Consider the following 12,730-nt stretch of genomic DNA (forward strand, 5'->3'; position numbering starts at 1 on the left):
TGTCATTTACATTGGGAAATTACCATACGTAAGTGGAGTTAGTAGTGTAGGATGAGAGTGGATGAATGCAGACTGCAAATATCAGATAATTTGTAATTACTCATGACATAGAGGTTGTTGGAGGATTTCTGAAATGGTGCTAGGTTGGAGGCCTTTATCTTTCATCGTTTTGTAACTCTATAAATATCTAGAAAAAATAACTCCTGATGCAAGGCCAATTGCAGTGGTGCTTCATACTTTGATCTCATTCTGGACTGTATTTTAGGAGCATGAAGGAACAAGAACCAATGACTTTGGTGGAGCACGAGTTCAATCCTTGCTACAGGGATCAGCTTTATGACTGAGCCCAGTGAATTATCCTTAATAACTAGGGTCTCTGATTTTAGTCTGTGACATTTGGTTCTCTGAAAATATCGGGGCTGCGTAATAGAAAACTAAGCTTAGTTTTCAATTCCGATTCTTTCAAGTATGCTGTCAGATCATCTGAGAGTGTTTATGGGGCATAATTTAATAATAGTCTTTCCATCTTTGTACTAAACAGTAGATAAATTAAAATGAAAGTCTCAAGGTAAAGTTGTCTTCACTGTAACTAACTGAAACAATTGTATTTACAAATCTTTATTTTATTTACATGGTGGTAGTGGTATCTAGAGATTTGTTAATCAATTTCAGTTTTATGTTGTTCATATACTGAGATTAATAATGCAATTATTAATAATATATTTTCTCATGCTCTGCTTCTCCAATTTCCTAACTTAATCTCCACGAAAACCTGCTAGTTTTTCTCTCAATTAATATTTATCACACATTCTCTTTATTTTGGCCTTTTTACTAGTAGCATAGGTACCTGTAAAACCAGGACATGGCAAATGGGATGCCACATCTCTCAGACCCGTAGTGCAGCAAAAATAGAAGTGCATTGTTGTACAGTGCATGATTTCTCCTAAGTGAAAAGTGACCAGATGTCCCTGCAAAAGAACTAGTCACGGGTTCACAGGTATCACTATGTTAAAGAAAATTGAGCCTGCAGTTAATGCTGATTATCAAAACTTGAATTTCACCCCATCTGTTTCTTCTTTATGCATACATGGGGTCACAGGCTTATGGCTTTAAGATGGGAAGAGATGAGAAGGCACAAATGTGGCCTGAAATCATGTAACCTTCTTGGCCCTATTTCTTCATTTCTTTTCCCATGTGTGTTGTTCTGGGGAGACTGTGTGTGGGTGCCTTCAAGAAGAAAAACTATTTGATCTGTGTGTCCTGAATTGAAGCTTGATTTGGAATTAATGTTTTCTAAATCATTAATTATCTTTCCAGATGAGATACCCATGTATCCCTGTGCAGCAGCAGAAATTATGTAGAGCATCTTGTGTAGCTCCTGTTGCTGTTAACATACTCATTCATTACTCCATACTGCAAAGTGTAAATGGAAAATGGCAGGGCTGAGAAGTCTAAAATGATTTTTGCATTGGTTTATGCAGTATGTAAGCGCATCATCTCTATAATACTGTTGCTGCACAGGCTCTTGTTTAAAAATGCTTCAGTGCTCTCATCTGAATCAGTAATATGAAAGAAATAAAACACAAATTTCTCATTTTTTGCCATATGGAGACAGGCCGTAAGCTCATTTGTGTGTCTCGTAGAAAAGCATGTGATGAAAAGATGTGGTTCCATTTCAATCTTCCCATCCATTAACACAGTCCAACAGTCATGTTAAAACTGTTTTCTTCTTTCTAGACATCAGTTTCTTTAAAGGCTGTGCCTTTTGCTTCAGGGCAAGAGTGACTTCATAGTCTCTGTTTTTAGCTTGTTCTCACAGTTCAAATGTAAAATATTAATGCAGAAAATGAACACAATAGTTCTATGGAAAGTTGATCCTACAACTCAGTCTTTTTGTTCTCTCTTTTCCCTGCCCTGCCCGTATGTGCCGAGGTTGGAGTGCTAACCATAGCCTTTGAAGAAAGAAAAGGAAAAACTTGAGCTGAAATGCTGCATGAAGTCAGCTGCATGCATTTTTGCTTTCAGAAATCCCTCTGGACAGTGAGTTTATAGGGGTGTGCTAGTAGTTCTTGGGTTCAAATGCAATGGGTCTATTCTTTTACTCAAACCTAGTATGAATGGCATGTGTTTTTAAAAGATATTCTGGGAGTTCTCAGACTTTTAGTTGAGACTGAAGATGATTAATGCCTCCCTTATTTCTATTTTATTGGAGAGAAAACTGTTTTATGCTTGAATTTTCCGGCACCAATTCCTGTGGCTTTAAAGAAAAGGTAATAACTCATTCTAGAGCTTATTTAATACTGATGAAACTTGGATTTTAAAATTAGTTTCCCGTGATCAGGCTGTTCTATGACTGTTGCAGTGTTGTGCGTTGATCTGAAGGACGTTGTCTTCTCTTGACTTAAAGTGTTTTGGATTTTCCACGGGTAATTGTAGGTAAAAAGTTGATTATTTACTTTAGAATAATAAACTTGAGGTGAAATCTTGGGTCCTTCGAAATGAATGTGTAGCTTGTCATTAACTTCACTGGGTTATGATTTCTTCATTTTACCCAAGGTTATTTGGCTTAGTCATGTTGTTAAAATGAAAAACAAAGTTTGATATAATTAAAGTAGCTTGGAGTACTATAGAGAGATGGCTGCTCCTGTCATAAGGTGATACTAAATGGACTTTTATTATTTCAAGCTAAGAGAGGAACTTTTTGATGATGTTTGCTAGGAGTAGGCATCTAAGTTCCTGATGAAAAGGTATCTGCAAAAAAAAAAAAAAAAAAAAAAAGGATAGGTGCTCTTGGGATGAAAATCAAAGGCAAGTGGAAAGGATTCTTTTCTTTTTCTCTCTTAAAACACAAGTAATGTTATGGAGCTTGCTCCTTGTTTGTTTTGACTGGTGATTTTTCTCATCTTCATTGTTAACTTGTATGAAAATTTGTATTACTTTGTGCCTATTTGTATTATCTAAGGAAATGGCTGGCAAATTCTGACAAAGTTTTTTTTCTTCCCTTTATTTTGGATGATTTAAATTCCTTAAAGCATTTTTCTTGAGGCAGCTAATTCAGCTCTTCAGTGAAGTTTGGTACCACCTGTGTACCATGCAATTATGAAAGTGTTCCTCAGTCCTGCCATTTGAATTTGGAAGGAAATCCATTCCCTAAAGGAATAAAAAGGGCAAAATTGGTGGCCAAAAAGTCAGGGTGAATTAGTCACCAGAAATATCTTTTATTCATGGAATTAATAAATAAGTGAGAACTTTAAAAGACGCGCTGCTGGGTTTTGTCACAAAAATGAAATAAAAGGAATTGAAAACCTGGCTTCTTGACAAAACGTCACTTACAGTTTTAACAATGCACATTTTAAAATCAAATGCAAAAACTCCCTATCAGTTGTGTGCTCTTTTAAATTTGTTTATGCCTTTTGTGGGTATTTTTAGATCTGAAGGCTGTCTTTATGAGCAAATCTACTGGGAGCTGTTCTCCATGCACTAAGTATGGCCTGCAGAATCAATTTCATGTGAGGGTGGTCTTATGCCACTGTCCTTGGCTTGCTGGATCAGTAACTTCATGGATGGGGTGCCTGATGAGTAGCGATTTGGGTAGGAGTGTTCCTTAGTCAACCCTGTTCTCTCTCTCTTTTATTAAATGCTACTTGTGTGATGAAGTTTGTGCCTTCTGGCTTTAGTTGGACTGTCTGAAGAGAATTTTTTCAGCTTCAAGCAACCTCTGGTATTGCACGTGACAGTTTACTTTTAGTTTGCTCTTTTTTTTTTTTTTTTTTTTTTTTTTTTTTTTTTTTTTTTCTTTGCTTAAAAAGCATCTGTCTAGATGCTGTGTGTTTTGGATCCCTGTGGACTGACCAAACCTGTTCTGAGAAACAGGTGAGAGGAAGAAGAACAAAAGGATCTTTTCTTTCATCACGGAAGCATACTTAAACAAAACCTTAAGCCATTAAAATCACTGAAGGTTTTGCTGCAAGAGTACCATCTTAGTGAACTGCTTTTAAAGTAGATTTCTGAGAGCCTATGAAGCGTCACTTCTGGGCTGAGATGCATGGACTCAAGCAGTAAGAATGAACACTTGCAGTATGAAGGGAAACAAATTGCCCCAGTTTCCACTTCAGAACTCTGTGATAGGATCAGAGAATCTGGTAGGGTTTACTCCAGTATCCAGATGGGTTCATGTGAGAATAGTAACTCTGTTACCTTATTCCTATCATGTAAAGTGTTTTTTTTTTTTTTTTCAGACAGAGAAGAATCAGACCAAAGTCTCTAAAATTTGAAAGATTTCTAGGTTCAAAAATTTGTACCAAAAGGAAGCTCTAACATATTTCAGTGGTACTCCTAACTCTCTTTATTTTTCACTATGCTACAGCACACTTCCTGAATGTTCTTTTTCTAGAAGATATGAACTGTTAGTTTGTTAGCATAGTAGTTCAGAAATGTCATATATGATACATATGATGATAAATTATTGTTTACTCTGTGCTTCCGATCTTAAAGGTTTAAATGAGGAAAATTAAATTTAAAAATTACAGTTTTATCCACTAGATAATGGCACCAGCATAGCATACAATGTCCTAACTATATTACTCTGAATCAGCTTCAGTCAAATTCAGCAAAATAATCTCTGCAATTGTTTTGTAAATATAGCAGGCAATGGATCTGTTTTGGTCTGCACTTGCTAAGCATCTACCCAGGCTCCAGCCTCAAGACATAATAGCTTTATTTTCTTCTTCTATCAGTTTGACCTGATGCAATTATAGTACCTTCAAAAGACTGTCTTCTCTTTTTATGTGAGCAGAACGTGAACTAGACTTAAAATATAATTTAGGATAGATAGAATCCAAATCCAATACAACTGTATAATTAACATATCTTTGTATTTCTGCAGGAAAGATTCTGTTCAGAATGAATTTCTATTATGCTACTTTTATCGCAGCAGAAAGGGTGAAATGCCACTTCTGCTATCTCTTACAGCCACAGAATACATGAGCTGTGTTTTTGCTGTCGAAACCTGAATCAGTTTTGCTGTTTGAAAAGGTACTGGTCTGTGGTAATAACAATTTGTGATGAGTACCTTGCCTTGGGTAGGTACCACTGACTTGGGTACAGCCTGATCCATGTGGCCAGTGCCTCCAACCTCAGATCTGCCTTTCAGCAGTGAAACCTGGGTCTGGATTCTTTGAGCTGTTTAGGATTATTCACAACCAGGCTGCAGGTGCACTAGCTGACTTGGTTTTGCTAGTACAGGGTAGATTTGGGTAGTGGTAGTGTTGCTACGTGCACTGGTAATTATTAGCATTTCTTTCTACTTGCCACAAGTGCAACAGAGGTAAAGGCATGAGGATTTATATGCCAATGGTGCCTGTGTCCTTTCCTCTGTGCTATCTTCTCTCCTCTTACTAGCTGCTCTAGTCAGTAGGAGACAGTCCTGTGGGGATGAGTTCTGAGCTGGCAGAGCTGCTGACCGATTTGCTAATTTCCCTTCTGCCTCCTTATATTTAGTGACAGGAAAGTCTTGGATGTGTTTGCACCATGAAATTTAAGGCTTCCTAAGATGCTGAAGAACAACAGGTGGTGTGATTTGTGTCATGTTGCATTCTCAAATATGGCTTTTGAGCAAAATGTTTATTATGAAGTGTCCTTCATTTCTCGTGTCTTCATTTTCAGGATTTATCCTTCAGATAAATAGTTAAATCTATTTTAATGCTGTCAAATATTCACCAGCTACTAACAAAGGCTTTTTTTTTTTTTTTTTTTTTTTTTCTTTTTGCTTAGGCCTGAATTTACTGGAAAGGTGTGAAACAGAATTTAAGTGGGCAGGTCTATGCACTGTGTCACAGAGAGAATTTTTGCTCAAATTAAAAACAGAAAAGTATGGATTTTTGATAGGATGCAAACTGCAACTTAAGCAATAGTGGGAGAAATATTATGGTTGACTGTAAATGCAGAACGACACTGATTTTTGAAAGATACTCTTCTAGTCAGCCTCCACTGCTACTGGTTTTCTACAGACCTGTGCCTTTAAGAGTTATGGAGCTCATGATTCCTCCACTACAAATCACCTTATGCATGTATAATTAAAGTGAAAAATCAGTTTAATAAAGTGAATTAAATGACTGAGTTTAAGCTTAATGTCAGCAGGGAAGGATATTGAGTTTTTTCCTCCAGATTTGCATATAAGAGTCATTGTCTGAACAGCATAGTTGTCCATTTCCAGACTCTGAAGTCCTAATTTTGCTATTACCATTTCACACAATAGATTGAGTTTGAGGAAATACTCCTGCCAAAATCTGGAACTTTTGAAATTCAAACTCTATAAGGAATGTTTCACTGAAAATATTTTTCAAAATTTTAAGTTAGCATATTTATTACTTAAAGAAGCTCTTAACTTTTAGTTGGTGCATATCAAATTTGAGACTTCCCATTGATCACTTGGCCCTCTATTACTGTGCTGATCAGAAAAGGAAAAATTTTGGTTCATTTTCCTTAGGGGAGTGACTTTGTGTTTGTTTATCACAAAGTTATTAATACCATTACTGATTTTTTGGCAGCAGCTGCAAGTATAGTGCATGGAATATGATTGTATCTACTTTGCCTTTAAGGGTTCCAGAGTAAAACAGCTAATTTTCCCAGAATAAGACAAGTTAGGCATAGCATAAGGAGTTTTAGATCCAAATCTGCCACTGCCTGTCCTGCTGGACACGGTGTCTTAACTGGTGTGTGAGGTTTTATCAGCTGCTCTATGAAGCTGTTTTCTAGATATAAATCAGAATAATGAAAAGCAGCTCATGGAGTATTTCCATGCGAATTTTGAATAGAAAAAAGCTGTATGAGAAATATAGCTTCAGAAGCTGATTTTTGAAATTTCTCTTTAGTGCAAATGTCTTTTCACTTTAAACATTGAAGAAAAGCTCAACCACAGTGTTTTGCTTATCAGTTTCATCTTGGTCTAATAATTATTTAACACTTCAATAGTGCAATGGCATTAAAAATATTCAGCAACTACAGTAGAAGCAATAGTTCATCTCAATTTATCTAGTAAGAATGTCCTTGAGTTTTAAATCACTCTTAGTATTTGACATTGCAATTGTTCTTGGAAATGCTGTAGTATTATTAGCTAAGTGTAGAAGCCTTCATAGATACTCAAGTTTGTCATGAAAGAAAAACCCCTCCAAATATGAGGAAGAACTGGGTGGTCCTTGGACCCTTAGGAAGGACCTTGCTCAGCCATACCATGAAACTGAACATGAATTTGCTTCTGCTGAGCTGACTGCCCCTGCCATTAAGTGTCCCATTTTCAAATCAAAGTAGGGTGGGAGGCGCCAGGAGCGTGTTTCTGTATCCTTGTCGCTGCCTTATAGTTCAGATCTTCATAGCATCGCACCACTGTTGCTTATGCAATGGCCTTTTCAGCAGCAAGGGAAGTGTCATCAAGTGATACCAGCTAAGCTTGTGGGAAATGCAAAAGCACTTTAACAAAGAGAAATACTTTGTATCTGTTGTTCCCTTTTTCTCATGCTCAAACATGCATTTCAGATTGTTGGTACTTTATGCATCTCACATTACTATGTATAGGTAGAAGCTTAGTCAGTGCATTACCACGATTTATATTCTATCCAAGCAACACGAATGTTTTCTGATGAGACTCGGGACTGAAGCATATTAACGCATTTGAAATGTTCCAGATTTGAAAACAGAGAGAAAAAATAACCTGTTACAAGGAATAAAGCTAGAGTAGCTAATATTACTCTCTGTAGAAGTGTGGTAAAAAGATTGGCAGTCTGTGTCCTTGTTGCCTGGCTCTGTGCTCTGTCAGTGTTTTTTTCAAATGAGCTGTGCAAGATGCATCTGAGCAGAACCTGCTGGCTCTTGGTGATGTGTTTCAGCTGCTGTGGTTCTAACAGTGACAGGAATGGGATGATCTGTCAGCGGTGCTGGTCCAGTCAATGGAATGCAAGAGTAAGGTTTTTAATTCCTTTGGTTGTTAGAAGAGTTTTAGCAGAAAGTGCTGATGAATTCTGAGGTGAGTAACAAGACTATATTCACCTGTTAAGAAAAGCAGACAGGGAAAAATTGAGCTTTGCTTAACAGCTTTGTCTACAAGCATTGCTTTCCCGTTCCACACTCCACTGCTGTGCCCTTCCAGTCAGATAAGAACTCCATCCACCCCAAGTTGGTTAAATTATACTTTTAAAATAACAGTAATTAGCTAATCTTCCTGTGCAGGCTGGAAAGAACAAAATTGAGTTTTTTTTTCCTCTACGTTGTTTATTTCTTCTCTGAGTTTGTTGCATTGTGTACTGTGCCTAGTAAAAAGACTACTGCAGTGCATCAGGGAAACAGATGTATTTCATTTGTGATTTCAGTCATTTCTACATATGAGAGGATCCTTAGAGATATTTCTGCATGAAATGCAGCTGCTCAGGTTGTTGCCTAAAAGAACAAACAAACAGAAATTAAATATGCCACCAAGATGCTCTCATTTTCTGCTGCTTCTCATTGACGTAGGTTTTCCACCTGTCTGCTCAGCCCTGAACCTGCACTGTCAGTTACCACAAATACCTCTCCTCTACCTTCCTGGTCCCTACTGCCAAATGCTTGCAATACTTGCTCCTTCCACATTCAGCTAGATCACTACAAACTGGCTATGCATAAGGAAACCCCAAACCATTGCTCCCTCTTGCATCAGTCTAAAGCTTACTTCCCTACTCTGCAAACTGACCAAGTGAGAGATAAAGAACTGAAAAATGGTTTGATGGGACAATTTAATAAGAAAGAAGAAACGGGAAAAAAAACAATAGCAACAACTATCACATTAATAACAAAAAGGATAAGCAAAGCAAATGATGCACAGTGCAGTTTTCACCAACCACTGACCAGTGCTGAGCCAGTCCCCAAGCAGTGGTCTGCCTTCCCAGCCAACTTCTTCCAGTTTAATTGTTCTGTGAGATGTCATACAGTATTGTTTTCCCCTTTGGCTAGTCTGGGTCAGCTCTTCTGGCTGTGTCTCCTTCCAGCTCCTTGAGCACCTCCAGATCCTTAGTGGCTGAGCAGAATGAAAAGCTGAAACTGCTCAGCAACTGCTAATACATCCATGAGTTATCAACACTGTTTTTTTCCCAAGTATAAAACATAGAACCATAGCAGATGCTAGGAGGATTAACTCTACCCTAGTCAAAATCAGGACACAGGAAAAAGAGATCTTAGACAAGGACTTTGTTCTGTGTGCAGCTATTTTCTGAGGTGCTCTCTGGTCAGACTGTGGCTTGTGTGTGCTGGCACAATGTGCATCACTGCATATGTAAGGACTGAAGGAGTTGCTTTTTTGCTGTTGCGCCCTGCTAGCACGGACATGGCTGTATTTCTTACTCTGACAAATGTGGGTGCAGTGGTGGAAGGACATAGCAAAGGATCCCTTTATTCCTGTATTTCTGCCTCTCCATTCTTGCATGCTCTGTCAGATTTGTTTGGTGCAGGGGTCACGCTGCATGCTTACTGTGAAATAGCAGGGCAAATGCTTTTTCAATGCAGCTAGCAACTTCAAGTAGGAATAACTGCTGCCTCATTGTCAGTGCAGTAACCAGAACTGTAATGCACGTGTGCATTGCAGCAAGCACTGACACTGAGATTCTGCCAGCTGGGAATGTGTAAAATTTTTGTTTTTGTGGGATTTTGCATCTTTTGATACATCTGGTTGCTGGAGAGAGGCTTGACGTGGTCTTTGGTTCTTCTGACGTAATTCTTTTTGTTCTTCTGCAGAGGAGTCTCTGGTGATACAAAAGCATCAGATTCTGGTTCCTGTGCTGTGTATGGCCTCTGTCCTTCCTGATGCAGTTAGGAATTTGTTGTGATTTAACATTGAACCCTCAAACTTTTATCTAGCTGAGAGGTACAAACACTTCTAACTGAAGAATCTGTTGTTTCCAATTGATCTGAGAGAGAACTAAAGCAATCCCTCAAGTTGGCTAAGTACTGCATGTAAGTTGGTTAATGCAGATGGGTTTCTTTCAACAAGGGACAGCAATGCTCTAGAGGGCAGGCTTGGCCTGTATTAGAAAGAAGCATTTCCAGATAGAGCCCAAATTCATTCAACCCAAATAACATTTCGACTACTTAGCTTTCTTTCTATTCATAAATCAGACAAATCAATAATTGTTTAAAATGTGAAGGCTTTAATTTGCTGGTATTACATGAGAAGTAAAGGCAGCATTAAATTAAAGATGCTGCTGTGATGAGGTCATGATGTCCCTGAATTTGCAAGATGTCTTTTTAGTGGTGAGGGCTTTTCTTCCCCATTGGTATTAAGTAGGTTTTGTACTGAAAATTAGAGAAAATCAGTATCTAGAGATCCAGTTATCATAAGGTTTCTTCTAGAGCTTGTCACAGATTCTGGCAAGCCAATATCTTAGAAGCATACATTAACTCTTACAAAACTGTTGCATATAATTTGCTGGGAGGCCTCTGGTCTCCTCAGCATGTTCTTTGTCACTGGTCTTGCCTTAACAGTAGCAGAAAAATTCTGAGGTAAATTACACTGTATGGCTGTACACTCACATATTGACATGTGGCTGGGGGAGTAAAAGTACTTGGATTATTGAAGAACTCGCTGTGTTTGCACGAGGTCACAAGTGGTACACCTGCATTGTGGACCACAAGCTAGTACTGCCTGCGTTCCTGGGATCTGCTCAGGTCTGCTGTGGGCACAGTTGTGTCTGTGTGACACAACTTGTGTGTGACTCTCGGGTGGGCTTGCCAGTAACTGAGGTAGAAATACTCTGGTGTGGTGCAGAATGACATGTCTCCTCAGGGTTGTGAAGCTGCTCAGCCTCTTCTTGTCAGCTCTGTGTGCAGCTGAGGTGAATAAGCGTGGATGCAATTGCCAAAATGGGCATCCAGAGTGAGTGAACCTGGAGAAGGGAGCTGGCAAGTAGGCTAAAGGAAGCTGGCTTTTATTCAATGTTTTATGGTTCTCTTTACTTTCACTTCCCATATAAAAAAGCTAAGGGGAGGGGAAAAAAAAAGAGTGATTAAAAAGAGTAGGAATGATCTCTAAATGACTAAATGAAATTCTCTCTTTTTTTTTTTTCCTCCTGGGCCAGTCAGTGAGGTTAGAGAAATAATTATCCTTGTTGGTGGCTGTGTATATCAACCCAGTGAGGAGGCTGAGATCTGTAAGAAATGCAGGTGAGACAGTGTATAATTTAATCATCAGTTTGAAATGTGTCTCCTAATTGTGGTGTGTTTATATAACGATTTTGCTTCCTTGCTCTCATGTCTTCTGTTTGTTTTTTTTAGTTGTTGTTACTTTTTCTCTTCAGACGATTACAGCTTACCTTTTGAAGCATTCACAGCCTATGGATGTGGGGTGAAATGATTAATAGCCTGTTTTGACTTCTTAAAATGAGGAGACAGAGTAGCATGAAGCAGGGAACAGTCAACTTGAAATTTTCCATTAAGTTCACACTCCTGGAATGGGTGCTTGGAAATGACTATTGCTGTTGGAACATAAGTGAGTTTCTGAAAATTAAGTCTTTTGTTTCTTTTTAAGCTGATAAATGCTTCCGTTTACGTTTTTGCTTCTGCTAAATTCTTATTTCTGTTAGGAACTGAGCATATTAAATGGGATTATAAAACAGTGTCAGAAGAAATGGATAGTTGTCTGTCTGTACAGAGGTACATGATTACCAAATGAACTGTGCATTACAATGGAGGAGCAATGGGGCATAGAGTTGGAGAAGATCATTTTTAAGGCATTTGTGAAATTTAGAAAGCCAATTACTGTTCTGCCAATGGAGATTTTTTCACTAAACACCTAGTAAAATTTTAAATGCCTATTAATTAATATTTAACTGATTTCTAATGGCAGTGATGTCTAGTGACAGTATGACTTCCACATGAAAATTAGTCTGTTGTGGAACGGGGAGATCTATCACCATTAATGTGTCGGTCCATTTGTTACCCTGCTGTCTTAATTCAGCTGCATTCAAGGGCAGCCAAGTGAGAATATCATAATCAGTTTGAATAGAAATTCAAATTAGAGACATGTCAACCTGGTGGCCGTGCACCAGTGTGAAGGTCAGCAATAAGGCAGGTGCTGGGGAGCAGGGAGCTGGATGTTCCTGACTGTGTTTGCCCTGGGCTGAGTGTTGGCACTGCCTGCGTGTATGCAGGGCTCTGGGGGGCCTTGTGCTGAAACTATTTGTTGTAGTTCTGCATGGGACAAAAGTGCCCTCTAGTTTCATCTTCTCCTGACACTCTTTGTTGTAATCAGTGCTGTTAGTGAACACATAAACATATTTAAAGCTTCAGATCTTGCCAGAAGCCAAAGTCGGCTGCTGATAAGGAGTTGCGTTGTGTCCAGTAGGCCTGACTACTGTTGACAGGAATGAGGAGAACAGAGAAAAAACATTCTGCTCTGCCACCTGGTTTCCAATAGCTCATCTTACATAGAAAGTACAGGAGCAAATGCAGACCAGGGCAGACCTTCCAGCAGCCACGAGTCTGTATAAAGCATAGGATGCAAGCTTAGAGGGCTAAGCAGTGTTCTTAGTTGTGTGGACACTATTCCTATCAAAGTGAACTTACTTCTTTGTTGTTATAATAAATCGTTCAAGGCCAAGTAAGTAGTTAACTGTACCTGTAGATCAGGTACCCATTACAGTCAACAATAAGAATTCTTCTGGTTTTCCTCTACTTATTTTGTGTGGGCCCTGATTGTTAAATAACAGGGTAG

This window comes from Lagopus leucura, unplaced genomic scaffold, assembly GCF_019238085.1.
Source record: "Lagopus leucura isolate 7727_CA_CO unplaced genomic scaffold, USGS_WTPT01 Super-Scaffold_739, whole genome shotgun sequence".
In the NCBI taxonomy this organism is placed as follows: domain Eukaryota; kingdom Metazoa; phylum Chordata; class Aves; order Galliformes; family Phasianidae; genus Lagopus; species Lagopus leucura.